At 42.0% G+C, this 16,601-nt stretch overlaps 20 non-coding genes across 20 annotated transcripts; all 20 read right to left on the reverse strand.

Moving 5' to 3' along the window:
• Positions 1 to 127: 127 nt before the first annotated feature.
• Positions 128 to 201, reverse strand: trnat-ugu (transfer RNA threonine (anticodon UGU)). Its single transcript has one exon. It is a non-coding gene; the product is annotated as a tRNA-Thr (tRNA).
• Positions 202 to 1,241: 1,040 nt separating this feature from the next.
• On the reverse strand, positions 1,242 to 1,315 carry trnat-agu (transfer RNA threonine (anticodon AGU)). Its single transcript has one exon. It is a non-coding gene; the product is annotated as a tRNA-Thr (tRNA).
• Positions 1,316 to 1,543: 228 nt separating this feature from the next.
• Positions 1,544 to 1,618, reverse strand: trnat-ugu (transfer RNA threonine (anticodon UGU)). The gene has a single exon. It is a non-coding gene; the product is annotated as a tRNA-Thr (tRNA).
• Positions 1,619 to 2,282: 664 nt separating this feature from the next.
• trnat-ugu (transfer RNA threonine (anticodon UGU)) lies at positions 2,283 to 2,356 on the reverse strand. The gene has a single exon. It is a non-coding gene; the product is annotated as a tRNA-Thr (tRNA).
• Positions 2,357 to 2,584: 228 nt separating this feature from the next.
• trnat-ugu (transfer RNA threonine (anticodon UGU)) lies at positions 2,585 to 2,658 on the reverse strand. Its single transcript has one exon. It is a non-coding gene; the product is annotated as a tRNA-Thr (tRNA).
• Positions 2,659 to 3,698: 1,040 nt separating this feature from the next.
• trnat-agu (transfer RNA threonine (anticodon AGU)) lies at positions 3,699 to 3,772 on the reverse strand. Its single transcript has one exon. It is a non-coding gene; the product is annotated as a tRNA-Thr (tRNA).
• Positions 3,773 to 4,000: 228 nt separating this feature from the next.
• On the reverse strand, positions 4,001 to 4,075 carry trnat-ugu (transfer RNA threonine (anticodon UGU)). Its single transcript has one exon. It is a non-coding gene; the product is annotated as a tRNA-Thr (tRNA).
• Positions 4,076 to 4,739: 664 nt separating this feature from the next.
• On the reverse strand, positions 4,740 to 4,813 carry trnat-ugu (transfer RNA threonine (anticodon UGU)). Its single transcript has one exon. It is a non-coding gene; the product is annotated as a tRNA-Thr (tRNA).
• A 228-nt stretch (positions 4,814 to 5,041) lies between these two features.
• On the reverse strand, positions 5,042 to 5,115 carry trnat-ugu (transfer RNA threonine (anticodon UGU)). The gene has a single exon. It is a non-coding gene; the product is annotated as a tRNA-Thr (tRNA).
• A 1,040-nt stretch (positions 5,116 to 6,155) lies between these two features.
• Positions 6,156 to 6,229, reverse strand: trnat-agu (transfer RNA threonine (anticodon AGU)). Its single transcript has one exon. It is a non-coding gene; the product is annotated as a tRNA-Thr (tRNA).
• A 228-nt stretch (positions 6,230 to 6,457) lies between these two features.
• On the reverse strand, positions 6,458 to 6,532 carry trnat-ugu (transfer RNA threonine (anticodon UGU)). The gene has a single exon. It is a non-coding gene; the product is annotated as a tRNA-Thr (tRNA).
• A 664-nt stretch (positions 6,533 to 7,196) lies between these two features.
• trnat-ugu (transfer RNA threonine (anticodon UGU)) lies at positions 7,197 to 7,270 on the reverse strand. Its single transcript has one exon. It is a non-coding gene; the product is annotated as a tRNA-Thr (tRNA).
• A 228-nt stretch (positions 7,271 to 7,498) lies between these two features.
• trnat-ugu (transfer RNA threonine (anticodon UGU)) lies at positions 7,499 to 7,572 on the reverse strand. Its single transcript has one exon. It is a non-coding gene; the product is annotated as a tRNA-Thr (tRNA).
• Positions 7,573 to 8,612: 1,040 nt separating this feature from the next.
• On the reverse strand, positions 8,613 to 8,686 carry trnat-agu (transfer RNA threonine (anticodon AGU)). The gene has a single exon. It is a non-coding gene; the product is annotated as a tRNA-Thr (tRNA).
• A 228-nt stretch (positions 8,687 to 8,914) lies between these two features.
• Positions 8,915 to 8,988, reverse strand: trnat-ugu (transfer RNA threonine (anticodon UGU)). Its single transcript has one exon. It is a non-coding gene; the product is annotated as a tRNA-Thr (tRNA).
• Positions 8,989 to 10,028: 1,040 nt separating this feature from the next.
• On the reverse strand, positions 10,029 to 10,102 carry trnat-agu (transfer RNA threonine (anticodon AGU)). Its single transcript has one exon. It is a non-coding gene; the product is annotated as a tRNA-Thr (tRNA).
• Positions 10,103 to 10,329: 227 nt separating this feature from the next.
• Positions 10,330 to 10,403, reverse strand: trnat-ugu (transfer RNA threonine (anticodon UGU)). The gene has a single exon. It is a non-coding gene; the product is annotated as a tRNA-Thr (tRNA).
• Positions 10,404 to 11,443: 1,040 nt separating this feature from the next.
• trnat-ugu (transfer RNA threonine (anticodon UGU)) lies at positions 11,444 to 11,517 on the reverse strand. The gene has a single exon. It is a non-coding gene; the product is annotated as a tRNA-Thr (tRNA).
• A 1,040-nt stretch (positions 11,518 to 12,557) lies between these two features.
• Positions 12,558 to 12,631, reverse strand: trnat-agu (transfer RNA threonine (anticodon AGU)). Its single transcript has one exon. It is a non-coding gene; the product is annotated as a tRNA-Thr (tRNA).
• Positions 12,632 to 12,858: 227 nt separating this feature from the next.
• trnat-ugu (transfer RNA threonine (anticodon UGU)) lies at positions 12,859 to 12,932 on the reverse strand. The gene has a single exon. It is a non-coding gene; the product is annotated as a tRNA-Thr (tRNA).
• Between the last annotated feature and the right edge of the window lie 3,669 nt (positions 12,933 to 16,601).

A 16,601-nucleotide genomic window follows, 5' to 3' on the forward strand; every position in this document is an offset into this window, starting at 1 on the left:
TCACAAAAAAATATGTTATTTAGTAACATCGGAATCGATATGGACAGCTTCAATTTTCTAGCAACATGGTTTCTTAAGCTATTTTTTGTGACCTTCCCCTCCAATGTGTTCAATGAATTGCTTGAAATGGCTCTGCTGAGATTCGAACTCAGGATCTCCTGTTTACAAGACAGGCGCTTTAACCAACTAAGCCACAGAGCCCATAGATATCATGTCTGTTGCAGGTAAGAACACCGACACACGTATTTAAATCAAACCAGAATAATTAATTTAACCCATATCGCGGGCTTGCAAAATCACGTCACAAAACAGATGTAATTTAATAATATTGGAATCGATATGAACACCTTCAATTGTCTAGCAACAGGGTTTCTTAAGCTATGTTTTGGGACCCAAAGTCGCCCTGAGTCTGTGTGAGGTGGGCCGCGAGATATCAGTAAACATTTGTAGTCACATACTATTTTTTCTTTTAATTTCGGTCATTCGAGGACAGTACATTTTTCATTTGGGTCTCGAGCTGAATAAACTCAAGATCCTCTGACATGGATTCTTAAACTATGGTTTGGTACCAGAAGTGGGCATTAGCATGTGATAGGTGGATCGCGAGATATGAGTAAACATTCAGAATCATACACTATTTCTTCATAATTTTGGTCGTTTCGGGGAAACTACATTTCTCATTTGGGTCTCGAGCTTCAAAATGGTAAAAACCTAAGAAACAGCAGATGAATCAGTTAATGTAAGTAATTAACCTACCATGAGATGGGGGACTTTGTCAAATGGAAGAGTTGCTGAGTTTCTTAGCTCACAAAGTAAGTTTAAACTCATTCAAAATACAACCCTTTTGAAATGATAGTGCTGTGCCATGACCCGGATTGAGGACCGGGGTTGCTGGGGCCACAACGCAGAGTACTAACCACTATACGATCATGGCAAGCTACCAGAGATTGATTGTAGAGCCTACTCATGCTCTGACAGAGACGTGTACAAGCTGGCTGAACTCTTTTCATTTAGCGCTCGAAATGAGTAAACTCAAGAAGCAGTTGAACTTTAGACAGTTGGTACATTTTAATTCATTCAAAAAGTTCCCTTTTTCCGTGAAATTGGAATATCTCAATTGCATCCTCCTCACGTCTTCTCTCCTCTCGACACTCCTAATTCTCTAAACCCATCGTTTGAGAAAAGTAGAGTTCCCTCCACCAAGACCTTTTCTACCAAGGTGTTAATTGAATTGTTTGAAAAGGCTCTGCTGAGATTCGAACTCAGGATCTCCTGTTTACTAGACAGGCGCTTTAACCAACTAAGCCACAGCGCCCATATATGTCTTATCTGTTGCAGGTAATAACACTGCCACACGCATTAAAATCAAACTAGTCTCATTCATTTAATCCATATCTCTGTCTTGCAAAAATCACGTCACAAAAAAATATGTTATTTAGTAACATTGGAATCGATAAGGACACCTTCAGTTGTCTAGCAACAGGGTTTCTTAAGCTATGTTTTGTGCCCTTCTCCTCCAATGTGTTCAATGAATTGCTTGAAAAGGCTCTGCTGAGATTCGAACTCAGGATCTCCTGTTTACAAGACAGGCGCTTTAACCAACTAAGCCACAGAGGCCATAGATATCGTGTCTGTTGCAGGTAAGAACACCGACACACGTATTTAAATCAAACCAGAATAATTAATTTAACCCATATCGCTGTCTTGCAAAATCACGTCACAAAACAGATGTAATTTAATAATATTGGAATCGATATGAACACCTTCAATTGTCTAGCAACAGGGTTTCTTAAGCTATGTTTTGGGACCCAAAGTCGGCCTGAGTCTGTGTGAGGTGGGCCGCGAGATATCAGTAAACATTTGTAGTCACATACTATTTTTTCTTTTAATTTCGGTCATTCGAGGACAGTACATTTTTCATTTGGGTCTCGAGCTGAATAAACTCAAGATCCTCTGACATGCATTCTTAAACTATGGTTTGGTACCAGAAGTGGGCAGAGCCTACTCATGCTCTGACAGAGACGTGTACAAGCTGGCTGAACTCTTTTCATTTAGCGCTCGAAATGAGTAAACTCAAGAAGCAGTTGAACTTTAGACAGTTGGTACATTTTAATTGATTCAAAAAGTTCCCTTTTTCCGTGAAATTGGAATATCTCAATTGCATCCTCCTCACGTCTTCTCTCCTCTCGACACTCCTAATTCTCTAAACCCATCGTTTGAGAAAAGTAGAGTTCCCTCCACCAAGACCTTTTCTACCAAGGTGTTAATTGAATTGTTTGAAAAGGCTCTGCTGAGATTCGAAGTCAGGATCTCCTGTTTACAAGACAGGCGCTTTAACCAACTAAGCCACAGAGCCCATAGATATCATGTCTGTTGCAGGTAAGAACACCGACACACGAATTTAAATCAAACCAGAATAATTAATTTAACCCATATCTCTGTCTTGCAAAAATCACATCACAAAAAAATATGTTATTTAGTAACATCGGAATCGATATGGACACCTTCAATTTTCTAGCAACATGGTTTCTTAAGCTATTTTTTGTGACCTTCCCCTCCAATGTGTTCAATGAATTGCTTGAAATGGCTCTGCTGAGATTCGAACTCAGGATCTCCTGTTTACAAGACAGGCGCTTTAACCAACTAAGCCACAGAGCCCATAGATATCATGTCTGTTGCAGGTAAGAACACCGACACACGTATTTAAATCAAACCAGAATAATTAATTTAACCCATATCGCGGGCTTGCAAAATCACGTCACAAAACAGATGTAATTTAATAATATTGGAATCGATATGAACACCTTCAATTGTCTAGCAACAGGGTTTCTTAAGCTATGTTTTGGGACCCAAAGTCGCCCTGAGTCTGTGTGAGGTGGGCCGCGAGATATCAGTAAACATTTGTAGTCACATACTATTTTTTCTTTTAATTTCGGTCATTCGAGGACAGTACATTTTTCATTTGGGTCTCGAGCTGAATAAACTCAAGATCCTCTGACATGGATTCTTAAACTATGGTTTGGTACCAGAAGTGGGCATTAGCATGTGATAGGTGGATCGCGAGATATGAGTAAACATTCAGAATCATACACTATTTCTTCATAATTTTGGTCGTTTCGGGGAAACTACATTTCTCATTTGGGTCTCGAGCTTCAAAATGGTAAAAACCTAAGAAACAGCAGATGAATCAGTTAATGTAAGTAATTAACCTACCATGAGATGGGGGACTTTGTCAAATGGAAGAGTTGCTGAGTTTCTTAGCTCACAAAGTAAGTTTAAACTCATTCAAAATACAACCCTTTTGAAATGATAGTGCTGTGCCATGACCCGGATTGAGGACCGGGGTTGCTGGGGCCACAACGCAGAGTACTAACCACTATACGATCATGGCAAGCTACCAGAGATTGATTGTAGAGCCTACTCATGCTCTGACAGAGACGTGTACAAGCTGGCTGAACTCTTTTCATTTAGCGCTCGAAATGAGTAAACTCAAGAAGCAGTTGAACTTTAGACAGTTGGTACATTTTAATTCATTCAAAAAGTTCCCTTTTTCCGTGAAATTGGAATATCTCAATTGCATCCTCCTCACGTCTTCTCTCCTCTCGACACTCCTAATTCTCTAAACCCATCGTTTGAGAAAAGTAGAGTTCCCTCCACCAAGACCTTTTCTACCAAGGTGTTAATTGAATTGTTTGAAAAGGCTCTGCTGAGATTCGAACTCAGGATCTCCTGTTTACTAGACAGGCGCTTTAACCAACTAAGCCACAGCGCCCATATATGTCTTATCTGTTGCAGGTAATAACACTGCCACACGCATTAAAATCAAACTAGTCTCATTCATTTAATCCATATCTCTGTCTTGCAAAAATCACGTCACAAAAAAATATGTTATTTAGTAACATTGGAATCGATAAGGACACCTTCAGTTGTCTAGCAACAGGGTTTCTTAAGCTATGTTTTGTGCCCTTCTCCTCCAATGTGTTCAATGAATTGCTTGAAAAGGCTCTGCTGAGATTCGAACTCAGGATCTCCTGTTTACAAGACAGGCGCTTTAACCAACTAAGCCACAGAGGCCATAGATATCATGTCTGTTGCAGGTAAGAACACCGACACACGTATTTAAATCAAACCAGAATAATTAATTTAACCCATATCGCTGTCTTGCAAAATCACGTCACAAAACAGATGTAATTTAATAATATTGGAATCGATATGAACACCTTCAATTGTCTAGCAACAGGGTTTCTTAAGCTATGTTTTGGGACCCAAAGTCGGCCTGAGTCTGTGTGAGGTGGGCCGCGAGATATCAGTAAACATTTGTAGTCACATACTATTTTTTCTTTTAATTTCGGTCATTCGAGGACAGTACATTTTTCATTTGGGTCTCGAGCTGAATAAACTCAAGATCCTCTGACATGGATTCTTAAACTATGGTTTGGTACCAGAAGTGGGCAGAGCCTACTCATGCTCTGACAGAGACGTGTACAAGCTGGCTGAACTCTTTTCATTTAGCGCTCGAAATGAGTAAACTCAAGAAGCAGTTGAACTTTAGACAGTTGGTACATTTTAATTCATTCAAAAAGTTCCCTTTTTCCGTGAAATTGGAATATCTCAATTGCATCCTCCTCACGTCTTCTCTCCTCTCGACACTCCTAATTCTCTAAACCCATCGTTTGAGAAAAGTAGAGTTCCCTCCACCAAGACCTTTTCTACCAAGGTGTTAATTGAATTGTTTGAAAAGGCTCTGCTGAGATTCGAAGTCAGGATCTCCTGTTTACAAGACAGGCGCTTTAACCAACTAAGCCACAGAGCCCATAGATATCATGTCTGTTGCAGGTAAGAACACCGACACACGAATTTAAATCAAACCAGAATAATTAATTTAACCCATATCTCTGTCTTGCAAAAATCACATCACAAAAAAATATGTTATTTAGTAACATCGGAATCGATATGGACACCTTCAATTTTCTAGCAACATGGTTTCTTAAGCTATTTTTTGTGACCTTCCCCTCCAATGTGTTCAATGAATTGCTTGAAATGGCTCTGCTGAGATTCGAACTCAGGATCTCCTGTTTACAAGACAGGCGCTTTAACCAACTAAGCCACAGAGCCCATAGATATCATGTCTGTTGCAGGTAAGAACACCGACACACGTATTTAAATCAAACCAGAATAATTAATTTAACCCATATCGCGGGCTTGCAAAATCACGTCACAAAACAGATGTAATTTAATAATATTGGAATCGATATGAACACCTTCAATTGTCTAGCAACAGGGTTTCTTAAGCTATGTTTTGGGACCCAAAGTCGCCCTGAGTCTGTGTGAGGTGGGCCGCGAGATATCAGTAAACATTTGTAGTCACATACTATTTTTTCTTTTAATTTCGGTCATTCGAGGACAGTACATTTTTCATTTGGGTCTCGAGCTGAATAAACTCAAGATCCTCTGACATGGATTCTTAAACTATGGTTTGGTACCAGAAGTGGGCATTAGCATGTGATAGGTGGATCGCGAGATATGAGTAAACATTCAGAATCATACACTATTTCTTCATAATTTTGGTCGTTTCGGGGAAACTACATTTCTCATTTGGGTCTCGAGCTTCAAAATGGTAAAAACCTAAGAAACAGCAGATGAATCAGTTAATGTAAGTAATTAACCTACCATGAGATGGGGGACTTTGTCAAATGGAAGAGTTGCTGAGTTTCTTAGCTCACAAAGTAAGTTTAAACTCATTCAAAATACAACCCTTTTGAAATGATAGTGCTGTGCCATGACCCGGATTGAGGACCGGGGTTGCTGGGGCCACAACGCAGAGTACTAACCACTATACGATCATGGCAAGCTACCAGAGATTGATTGTAGAGCCTACTCATGCTCTGACAGAGACGTGTACAAGCTGGCTGAACTCTTTTCATTTAGCGCTCGAAATGAGTAAACTCAAGAAGCAGTTGAACTTTAGACAGTTGGTACATTTTAATTCATTCAAAAAGTTCCCTTTTTCCGTGAAATTGGAATATCTCAATTGCATCCTCCTCACGTCTTCTCTCCTCTCGACACTCCTAATTCTCTAAACCCATCGTTTGAGAAAAGTAGAGTTCCCTCCACCAAGACCTTTTCTACCAAGGTGTTAATTGAATTGTTTGAAAAGGCTCTGCTGAGATTCGAACTCAGGATCTCCTGTTTACTAGACAGGCGCTTTAACCAACTAAGCCACAGCGCCCATATATGTCTTATCTGTTGCAGGTAATAACACTGCCACACGCATTAAAATCAAACTAGTCTCATTCATTTAATCCATATCTCTGTCTTGCAAAAATCACGTCACAAAAAAATATGTTATTTAGTAACATTGGAATTGATAAGGACACCTTCAATTGTCTAGCAACAGGGTTTCTTAAGCTATGTTTTGTGCCCTTCTCCTCCAATGTGTTCAATGAATTGCTTGAAAAGGCTCTGCTGAGATTCGAACTCAGGATCTCCTGTTTACAAGACAGGCGCTTTAACCAACTAAGCCACAGAGGCCATAGATATCATGTCTGTTGCAGGTAAGAACACCGACACACGTATTTAAATCAAACCAGAATAATTAATTTAACCCATATCGCTGTCTTGCAAAATCACGTCACAAAACAGATGTAATTTAATAATATTGGAATCGATATGAACACCTTCAATTGTCTAGCAACAGGGTTTCTTAAGCTATGTTTTGGGACCCAAAGTCGGCCTGAGTCTGTGTGAGGTGGGCCGCGAGATATCAGTAAACATTTGTAGTCACATACTATTTTTTCTTTTAATTTCGGTCATTCGAGGACAGTACATTTTTCATTTGGGTCTCGAGCTGAATAAACTCAAGATCCTCTGACATGGATTCTTAAACTATGGTTTGGTACCAGAAGTGGGCAGAGCCTACTCATGCTCTGACAGAGACGTGTACAAGCTGGCTGAACTCTTTTCATTTAGCGCTCGAAATGAGTAAACTCAAGAAGCAGTTGAACTTTAGACAGTTGGTACATTTTAATTCATTCAAAAAGTTCCCTTTTTCCGTGAAATTGGAATATCTCAATTGCATCCTCCTCACGTCTTCTCTCCTCTCGACACTCCTAATTCTCTAAACCCATCGTTTGAGAAAAGTAGAGTTCCCTCCACCAAGACCTTTTCTACCAAGGTGTTAATTGAATTGTTTGAAAAGGCTCTGCTGAGATTCGAAGTCAGGATCTCCTGTTTACAAGACAGGCGCTTTAACCAACTAAGCCACAGAGCCCATAGATATCATGTCTGTTGCAGGTAAGAACACCGACACACGAATTTAAATCAAACCAGAATAATTAATTTAACCCATATCTCTGTCTTGCAAAAATCACATCACAAAAAAATATGTTATTTAGTAACATCGGAATCGATATGGACACCTTCAATTTTCTAGCAACATGGTTTCTTAAGCTATTTTTTGTGACCTTCCCCTCCAATGTGTTCAATGAATTGCTTGAAATGGCTCTGCTGAGATTCGAACTCAGGATCTCCTGTTTACAAGACAGGCGCTTTAACCAACTAAGCCACAGAGCCCATAGATATCATGTCTGTTGCAGGTAAGAACACCGACACACGTATTTAAATCAAACCAGAATAATTAATTTAACCCATATCGCGGGCTTGCAAAATCACGTCACAAAACAGATGTAATTTAATAATATTGGAATCGATATGAACACCTTCAATTGTCTAGCAACAGGGTTTCTTAAGCTATGTTTTGGGACCCAAAGTCGCCCTGAGTCTGTGTGAGGTGGGCCGCGAGATATCAGTAAACATTTGTAGTCACATACTATTTTTTCTTTTAATTTCGGTCATTCGAGGACAGTACATTTTTCATTTGGGTCTCGAGCTGAATAAACTCAAGATCCTCTGACATGGATTCTTAAACTATGGTTTGGTACCAGAAGTGGGCATTAGCATGTGATAGGTGGATCGCGAGATATGAGTAAACATTCAGAATCATACACTATTTCTTCATAATTTTGGTCGTTTCGGGGAAACTACATTTCTCATTTGGGTCTCGAGCTTCAAAATGGTAAAAACCTAAGAAACAGCAGATGAATCAGTTAATGTAAGTAATTAACCTACCATGAGATGGGGGACTTTGTCAAATGGAAGAGTTGCTGAGTTTCTTAGCTCACAAAGTAAGTTTAAACTCATTCAAAATACAACCCTTTTGAAATGATAGTGCTGTGCCATGACCCGGATTGAGGACCGGGGTTGCTGGGGCCACAACGCAGAGTATTAACCACTATACGATCATGGCAAGCTACCAGAGATTGATTGTAGAGCCTACTCATGCTCTGACAGAGACGTGTACAAGCTGGCTGAACTCTTTTCATTTAGCGCTCGAAATGAGTAAACTCAAGAAGCAGTTGAACTTTAGACAGTTGGTACATTTTAATTCATTCAAAAAGTTCCCTTTTTCCGTGAAATTGGAATATCTCAATTGCATCCTCCTCACGTCTTCTCTCCTCTCGACACTCCTAATTCTCTAAACCCATCGTTTGAGAAAAGTAGAGTTCCCTCCACCAAGACCTTTTCTACCAAGGTGTTAATTGAATTGTTTGAAAAGGCTCTGCTGAGATTCGAACTCAGGATCTCCTGTTTACTAGACATGCGCTTTAACCAACTAAGCCACAGCGCCCATATATGTCTTAGCTGTTGCAGGTAATAACACTGCCACACGCATTAAAATCAAACTAGTCTCATTCATTTAATCCATATCTCTGTCTTGCAAAAATCACGTCACAAAAAAATATGTTATTTAGTAACATTGGAATCGATAAGGACACCTTCAATTGTCTAGCAACAGGGTTTCTTAAGCTATGTTTTGTGCCCTTCTCCTCCAATGTGTTCAATGAATTGCTTGAAAAGGCTCTGCTGAGATTCGAACTCAGGATCTCCTGTTTACAAGACAGGCGCTTTAACCAACTAAGCCACAGAGCCCATGGATATCATGTCTGTTGCAGGTAAGAACACCGACACACGTATTTAAATCAAACCAGAATAATTAATTTAACCCATATCGCTGTCTTGCAAAATCACGTCACAAAACAGATGTAATTTAATAATATTGGAATCGATATGAACACCTTCAATTGTCTAGCAACAGGGTTTCTTAAGCTATGTTTTGGGACCCAAAGTCGGCCTGAGTCTGTGTGAGGTGGGCCGCGAGATATCAGTAAACATTTGTAGTCACATACTATTTTTTCTTTTAATTTCGGTCATTCGAGGACAGTACATTTTTCATTTGGGTCTCGAGCTGAATAAACTCAAGATCCTCTGACATGGATTCTTAAACTATGGTTTGGTACCAGAAGTGGGCATTAGCATGTGATAGGTGGATCGCGAGATATGAGTAAACATTCAGAATCATACACTATTTCTTCATAATTTTGGTTGTTTCGGGGAAACTACATTTCTCATTTGGGTCTCGAGCTTCAAAATGGTAAAAACCTAAGAAACAGCAGATGAATCAGTTAATGTAAGTAATTAACCTACCATGAGATGGGGGACTTTGTCAAATGGAAGAGTTGCTGAGTTTCTTAGCTCACAAAGTAAGTTTAAACTCATTCAAAATACAACCCTTTTGAAATGATTGTGCTGTGCCATGACCCGGATTGAGCACCGGGGTTGCTGGGGCCACAACGCAGAGTACTAACCACTATACGATCATGGCAAGCTATCAGAGATTGATTGTAGAGCCTACTCATGCTCTGACAGAGACGTGTACAAGCTGGCTGTACTCTTTTCATTTAGCGCTCGAAATGAGTAAACTCAAGAAGCAGTTGAACTTTAGACAGTTGGTACATTTTAATGCATTCAAAAAGTTCCCTTTTTCCGTGAAATTGGAATATCTCAATTGCATCCTCCTCACGTCTTCTCTCCTCTCGACACTCCTAATTCTCTAAACCCATCGTTTGAGAAAACTAGAGTTCCCTCCACCAAGACCTTTTCTACCAAGGTGTTAATTGAATTGTTTGAAAAGGCTCTGCTGAGATTCGAACTCAGGATCTCCTGTTTACTAGACAGGCGCTTTAACCAACTAAGCCACAGCGCCCATATATGTCTTATCTGTTGCAGGTAATAACACTGCCACACGCATTAAAATCAAACTAGTCTCATTCATTTAATCCATATCTCTGTCTTGCAAAAATCACGTCACAAAAAATATGTTATTTAGTAACATTGGAATCGATAAGGACACCTTCAATTGTCTAGCAACAGGGTTTCTTAAGCTATGTTTTGTGCCCTTCTCCTCCAATGTGTTCAATGAATTGCTTGAAAAGGCTCTGCTGAGATTCAAACTCAGGATCTCCTGTTTACAAGACAGGCGCTTTAACCAACTAAGCCACAGAGCCCATAGATATCATGTCTGTTGCAGGTAAGAACACCGACACACGTATTTAAATCAAACCAGAATAATTAATTTAACCCATATCGCTGTCTTGCAAAATCACGTCACAAAACAGATGTAATTTAATAATATTGGAATCGATATGAACACCTTCAATTGTCTAGCAACAGGGTTTCTTAAGCTATGTTTTGGGACCCAAAGTCGGCCTGAGTCTGTGTGAGGTGGGCCGCGAGATATCAGTAAACATTTGTAGTCACATACTATTTTTTCTTTTAATTTCGGTCATTCGAGGACAGTACATTTTTCATTTGGGTCTCGAGCTGAATAAACTCAAGATCCTCTGACATGGATTCTTAAACTATGGTTTGGTACCAGAAGTGGGCATTAGCATGTGATAGGTGGATCGCGAGATATGAGTAAACATTCAGAATCATACACTATTTCTTCATAATTTTGGTCGTTTCGCGGAAACTACATTTCTCATTTGGGTCTCGAGCTTCAAAATGGTAAAAACCTAAGAAACAGCAGATGAATCAGTTAATGTAAGTAATTAACCTACCATGAGATGGGGGACTTTGTCAAATGGAAGAGTTGCTGAGTTTCTTAGCTCACAAAGTAAGTTTAAATTCATTCAAAATACAACTCTTTTGAAATGATAGTGCTGTGCCATGACCCGGATTGAGGACCGGGGTTGCTGGGGCCACAACTCAGAGTACTAACCACTATACGATCATGGCAAGCTACCAGAGATTGATTGTAGAGCCTACTCATGCTCTGACAGAGACGTGTACAAGCTGGCTGAACTCTTTTCATTTAGCGCTCGAAATGAGTAAACTCAAGAAGCAGTTGAACTTTAGACAGTTGGTACATTTTAATTCATTCAAAAAGTTCCCTTTTTCCGTGAAATTGGAATATCTCAATTGCATCCTCCTCACGTCTTCTCTCCTCTCGACACTCCTAATTCTCTAAACCAATCGTTTGAGAAAAGTAGATTTCCCTCCACCAAGACCTTTTCTACCAAGGTGTTAATTGAATTGTTTGAAAAGGCTCTGCTGAGATTCGAACTCAGGATCTCCTGTTTACAAGACAGGCGCTTTAACCAACTAAGCCACAGAGCCCATAGATATCATGTCTGTTGCAGGTAAGAACATCGACACACGTATTTAAATCAAACCAGAATAATTAATTTAACCCATATCGCTTTCTTGCAAAATCACGTCACAAAACAGATGTAATTTAATAATATTGGAATCGATATGAACACCTTCAATTGTCTAGCAACAGGGTTTCTTAAGCTATGTTTTGGGACCCAAAGTCGGCCTGAGTCTGTGTGAGGTGGGCCGCGAGATATCAGTAAACATTTGTAGTCACATACTATTTTTTCTTTTAATTTCGGTCATTCGAGGACAGTACATTTTTCATTTGGGTCTCGAGCTGAATAAACTCAAGATCCTCTGACATGGATTCTTAAACTATGGTTTGGTACCAGAAGTGGGCATTAGCATGTGATAGGTGGATCGCGAGATATGAGTAAACATTCAGAATCATACACTATTTCTTCATAATTTTGGTCGTTTCGGGGAAACTAAATTTCTCATTTGGGTCTCGAGCTTCAAAATGGTAAAAACCTAAGAAACAGCAGATGAATCAGTTAATGTAAGTAATTAACCTACCATGAGATGGGGGACTTTGTCAAATGGAAGAGTTGCTGAGTTTCTTAGCTCACAAAGTAAGTTTAAACTCATTCAAAATACAACCCTTTTGAAATGATAGTGCTGTGCCATGACCCGGATTGAGGACCGGGGTTGCTGGGGCCACAACTCAGAGTACTAACCACTATACGATCATGGCAAGCTACCAGAGATTGATTGTAGAGCCTACTCATGCTCTGACAGAGACGTGTACAAGCTGGCTGAACTCTTTTCATTTAGCGCTCGAAATGAGTAAACTCAAGAAGCAGTTGAACTTTAGACAGTTGGTACATTTTAATTCATTCAAAAAGTTCCCTTTTTCCGTGAAATTGGAATATCTCAATTTCATCCTCCTCACGTCTTCTCTCCTCTCGACACTCCTAATTCTCTAAACCCATCGTTTGAGAAAAGTAGAGTTCCCTCCACCAAGACCTTTTCTACCAAGGTGTTAATTGAATTGTTTGAAAAGGCTCTGCTGAGATTCGAACTCAGGATCTCCTGTTTACTAGACAGGCGCTTTAACCAACTAAGCCACAGCGCCCATATATGTCTTATCTGTTGCAGGTAATAACACTGCCACACGCATTAAAATCAAACTAGTCTCATTCATTTAATCCATATCTCTGTCTTGCAAAAATCACGTCACAAAAAATATGTTATTTAGTAACATTGGAATCGATAAGGACACCTTCAATTGTCTAGCAACAGGGTTTCTTAAGCTATGTTTTGTGCCCTTCTCCTCCAATGTGTTCAATGAATTGCTTGAAAAGGCTCTGCTGAGATTCGAACTCAGGATCTCCTGTTTACAAGACAGGCGCTTTAACCAACTAAGCCACAGAGCCCATAGATATCATGTCTGTTGCAGGTAAGAACACCGACACACGTATTTAAATCAAACCAGAATAATTAATTTAACCCATATCGCTGTCTTGCAAAATCACGTCACAAAACAGATGTAATTTAATAATATTGGAATCGATATGAACACCTTCAATTTGTTAGCAACAGGGTTTCTTAAGCTATGTTTTGGGACCCAAAGTCGGCCTGAGTCTGTGTGAGGTGGGCCGCGAGATATCAGTAAACATTTGTAGTCACATACTATTTTTTCTCTTAATTTCGGTCATTCGAGGACAGTACATTTTTCATTTGGGTCTCGAGCTGAATAAACTCAAGATCCTCTGACATAGATTCTTAAACTATGGTTTGGTACCAGAAGTGGGCATTAGCATGTGATAGGTGGATCGCGAGATATGAGTAAACATTCAGAATCATACACTATTTCTTCATAATTTTGGTCGTTTCGGGGAAACTACATTTCTCATTTGGGTCTCGAGCTTCAAAATGGTAAAAACCTAAGAAACAGCAGATGAATCAGTTAATGTAAGTAATTAACCTACCATGAGATGGGGGACTTTGTCAAATGGAAGAGTTGCTGAGTTTCTTAGCTCACAAAGTAAGTTTAAACTCATTCAAAATACAACCCTTTTGAAATGATAGTGCTGTGCCATGACCCGGATTGAGGACCGGGGTTGCTGGGGCCACAACGCAGAGTATTAACCACTATACGATCATGGCAAGCTACCAGAGATTGATTGTAGAGCCTACTCATGCTCTGACAGAGACGTGTACAAGCTGGCTGAACTCTTTTCATTTAGCGCTCGAAATGAGTAAACTCAAGAAGCAGTTGAACTTTAGACAGTTGGTACATTTTAATTCATTCAAAAAGTTCCCTTTTTCCGTGAAATTGGAATATCTCAATTGCATCCTCCTCACGTCTTCTCTCCTCTCGACACTCCTAATTCTCTAAACCCATCGTTTGAGAAAAGTAGAGTTCCCTCCACCAAGACCTTTTCTACCAAGGTGTTAATTGAATTGTTTGAAAAGGCTCTGCTGAGATTCGAACTCAGGATCTCCTGTTTACTAGACAGGCGCTTTAACCAACATTTACATTTACATTTAAGTCATTTAGCAGACGCTCTTATCCAGAACGACTTACAAATTGGTGCATTCACCTAATGACATCCAGTGGAACAGCCACTTTACAATAGTGCATCTAAATCTTTTAAGGGGGGGGGGGGCAGAAGGATTGCTTTATCCTATCCTAGGTATTCCTTGAAGAGGTGGGGTTTCAGGTGTCTCCGGAAGGTGGTGATTGACTCCGCTGTCCTGGCGTCGTGAGGGAGTTTGTTCCACCATTGGGGTGCCAGAGCAGCGAACAGTTTTGACTGGGCTGAGCGGGAACTGTACTTCCTCAGTGGTAGGGAGGCGAGCAGGCCAGAGGTGGATGAACGCAGTGCCCTTGTTTGGGTGTAGGGCCTGATCAGAGCCTGAAGGTACTGAGGTGCCGTTCCCCTCACAGCTCCGTAGGCAAGCACCATGGTCTTGTAGCGGATGCGAGCTTCAACTGGAAGCCAGTGGAGAGAGCGGAGGAGCGGGGTGACGTGAGAGAACTTGGGAAGGTTGAACACCAGACGGGCTGCGGCGTTCTGGATGAGTTGTAGGGGTTTGATGGCACAGGCAGGGAGCCCAGCCAACAGCGAGTTGCAGTAATCCAGACGGGAGATGACAAGTGCCTGGATTAGGACCTGCGCCGCTTCCTGTGTGAGGCAGGGTCGTACTCTGCGGATGTTGTAGAGCATGAACCTACAGGAACGGGCCACCGCCTTGATGTTAGTTGAGAACGACAGGGTGTTGTCCAGGATCACGCCAAGGTTCTTAGCGCTCTGGGAGGAGGACACAATGGAGTTGTCAACCGTGATGGCGAGATCATGGAACGGGCAGTCCTTCCCTGGGAGGAAGAGCAGCTCCGTCTTGCCGAGGTTCAGCTTGAGGTGGTGATCCGTCATCCACACTGATATGTCTGCCAGACATGCAGAGATGCGATTCGCCACCTGGTCATCAGAAGGGGGAAAGGAGAAGATTAATTGTGTGTCGTCTGCATAGCAATGATAGGAGAGACCATGTGAGGTTATGACAGAGCCAAGTGACTTGGTGTATAGCGAGAATAGGAGAGGGCCTAGAACAGAGCCCTGGGGGACACCAGTGGTGAGAGCGCGTGGTGAGGAGACAGATTCTCGCCACGCCACCTGGTAGGAGCGACCTGTCAGGTAGGACGCAATCCAAGCGTGGGCCGCGCCGGAGATGCCCAACTCGGAGAGGGTGGAGAGGAGGATCTGATGGTTCACAGTATCGAAGGCAGCCGATAGATCTAGAAGGATGAGAGCAGAGGAGATAGAGTTAGCTTTAGCAGTGCGGAGCGCCTCCGTGATACAGAGAAGAGCAGTCTCAGTTGAGTGACTAGTCTTGAAACCTGACTGATTTGGATCAAGAAGGTCATTCTGAGAGAGATAGCAGGAAAGCTGGCCAAGGACGGCACGTTCAAGAGTTTTGGAGAGAAAAGAAAGAAGGGATACTGGTCTGTAGTTGTTGACATCGGAGGGATCGAGTGTAGGTTTTTTCAGAAGGGGTGCAACTCTCGCTCTCTTGAAGACGGAAGGGACGTAGCTAGCGGTCAGGGATGAGTTGATGAGCGAGGTGAGGTAAGGGAGAAGGTCTCCGGAAATGGTCTGGAGAAGAGAGGAGGGGATAGGGTCAAGCGGGCAGGTTGTTGGGCGGCCGGCCGTCACAAGACGCGAGATTTCATCTGGAGAGAGAGGGGAGAAAGAGGTCAAAGCACAGGGTAGGGCAGTGTGAGCAGAACCAGCGGTGTCGTTTGACTTAGCAAACGAGGATCGGATGTCGTCGACCTTCTTTTCAAAATGGTTGACGAAGTCGTCTGCAGAGAGGGAGGAGGGGGGGGGGAGGGGGAGGAGGATTCAGGAGGGAGGAGAAGGTGGCAAAGAGCTTCCTAGGGTTAGAGGCAGATGCTTGGAATTTAGAGTGGTAGAAAGTGGCTTTAGCAGCAGAGACAGAAGAGGAAAATGTAGAGAGGAGGGAGTGAAAGGATGCCAGGTCCGCAGGGAGGCGAGTTTTCCTCCATTTCCGCTCGGCTGCCCGGAGCCCTGTTCTGTGAGCTCGCAATGAGTCGTCGAGCCACGGAGCGGGAGGGGAGGACCGAGCCGGCCTGGAGGATAGGGGACATAGAGAGTCAAAGGATGCAGAAAGGGAGGAGAGGAGGGTTGAGGAGGCAGAATCAGGAGATAGGTTAGAGAAGGTTTGGGCAGAGGGAAGAGATGATAGGTTGGAAGAGGAGAGAGTAGCGGGGGAGAGAGAGCGAAGGTTGGGACGGCGCGATACCATCCGAGTAGGGGCAGTGTGGGAAGTGTTGGATGAGAGCGAGAGGGAAAAGGATACAAGGTAGTGGTCGGAGACTTGGAGGGGAGTTGCAATGAGGTTAGTGGAAGAACAGCATCTAGTAAAGATGAGGTCAAGCGTATTGCCTGCCTTGTGAGTAGGGGGGGAAGGTGAGAGGGTGAGGTCAAAAGAGGAGAGGAGTGGAAAGAAGGAGGCAGAGAGGAATGAGTCAAAGGTAGACATGGGGAGGTTAAAGTCACCCAGAACTGTGAGAGGTG

Source organism: Salvelinus fontinalis, chromosome 8, assembly GCF_029448725.1.
Source record: "Salvelinus fontinalis isolate EN_2023a chromosome 8, ASM2944872v1, whole genome shotgun sequence".
NCBI lineage: Eukaryota > Metazoa > Chordata > Actinopteri > Salmoniformes > Salmonidae > Salvelinus > Salvelinus fontinalis.